The sequence below is a fragment of the Scylla paramamosain genome, unplaced genomic scaffold, assembly GCF_035594125.1.
Source record: "Scylla paramamosain isolate STU-SP2022 unplaced genomic scaffold, ASM3559412v1 Contig6, whole genome shotgun sequence".
NCBI classification, from domain to species: Eukaryota; Metazoa; Arthropoda; class Malacostraca; order Decapoda; family Portunidae; genus Scylla; species Scylla paramamosain.
In genome coordinates, this window is record NW_026973671.1 from 2,013,125 (window position 1) to 2,015,000 (window position 1,876).

Here is a 1,876-nt window from a genome sequence, read left to right on the forward strand (position 1 = left end):
TATTTTTTTTCTTTTTTGGTTCTCTTTTCTGTAACATTTATTTTTTTCACATAATATTTGTTTCCTTCAGTTACGTCTGTATTTTCTTCTTCTCCACTTTCCTCCATCACTTTTTATTTGTTGTTTCCTTCACTTCTTTCTTTTTTCTTTTCTCTCTCGAGTTCACTTTCTTGTAATCACTTCATATTTTTATTTCTCTTAGTGACGTCTTTTCTTTATTTTCCCTTCTTCCTCTTCTCCACTTTCTTACATAAATATTTCGCTGTTTCCTTTATTTTTTTTTCTAGTCATAGCTTTTTTATCCATTTTTAACCACATACTAATAACTACATTTCTTTCACTCAAATCTATATATTTTTCGTTCTTTCCCTGAGCCATTTTCCTGTCATCACTTTCTTACGATATTCCTTTTCCTACGTTAATATCTGTGTTTGTCTTCCTCTTGCCCCACTTCCTCGCCATTGCCTCGGTCTTCCTTCCGCTGTCGGTGCCTCGTCCACTATTTCCAAGGACCAATACGTTTCCTCCCTGCCCATCACCCTCCCCCTCCCAGCATCACACTGTCTCTCCACAAATATGTATAGTTTTTGATATTCTTCACCTCAATTTTCCTGCGTGATCCTCCTTCGTTTCTTCATCTTCCTTTGTTCTTCGACTACCTGCACCATTGCCTGAATTGCTCCTTGCTTTATGTTATCTATACTGGTGTTCTTTGCTCACAGTCCATCTTCTTGTAGTGTCGATTCTTTTCGTCACTTCGGTCACAAGTCCTCGGTATTGTGTTGTTCCTCGATGTTCCTTTGTTATTCCCTCATGTGGTAATGTTTTGCCGTCCACACTTGTTTGCTCTATTGTCCCCCTTCCCAATGTATGCTGTGGTCTTTTTAATAGGTAGTTTCGTGGAGAATTTTTGTGTTAACTGTATCATCTCCTGCAATTTCCTTCTCCGGCACGCAAAGTTAATAGGTGGTGGTTTCGGTTCATGGAGAGTTCCGTGTCTTTCTTCGCCACGTTAAGTTAATAGGTGGTTTCGTGTAATAGATGGTTTCATGGAGATTATTTCGTTAACTGTGTGATCTTTTTTAATGTTTTTCCTCACCACGTTAAGTCAATAGATTGTTTCGGGTCATATCTTTCCAATATTTGTATTCGTTGAATTTTTTACTGTCATTTATCTTCATAATTCTTCTGTCGTTTTAATGTGACCTCTTGCCCAGAACCCCCAAAAATATAAAATAAAATAAAATAGAATAAAAAAAATGGAGGAAAAAAAAATACTTCACACAATGACGCAACTTCTAACGCTCACTGTACACCGGTCACGCACAAACGACATAAGAGTTATAAAGATAAATTACATTAAAAAAATCAGCGATAAAACCAGAAATCTGAAACATATTAACAAGAGAGGCGACGACACGAGGCAGATGTTAATGAGATCTGGAATGCAAGGACACCAATGATGAGAGGTGTGATAAAACTTGAGACTGGAAGAAAAAAAAAGAAATGTAGGAGAGAGAGAGAGAGAGAGAGAGAGAGAGAGAGAGAGAGAGAGAGAGAGAGAGAGAGAGAGAGAGAGAGAGAGAGAGAGAGAGGAGTTTAAATGGAGTAAGACAAAAGTGGTCGAAGGGCAAGTAAAGGAGGGAGGGAGGGAGGAAGGGAGGGAGGGAGGGAGGAGAGAGAAAGGAAATAAAGGGAGAAAAAAATAGGCCAGGAGAGGGAAGGGAGAGAGAACGCGAGGCACGAGTGGAAAAAGAATAAGCATCTACATTTAAAGTGTCTCTTTCTTTTTAGATGGTCAGCCTTTTCTCTCTCTCTCTCTCTCTCTCTCTCTCTCTCTCTCTCTCTCTCTCTCTCTCTCTCTCTTTCAGAATGT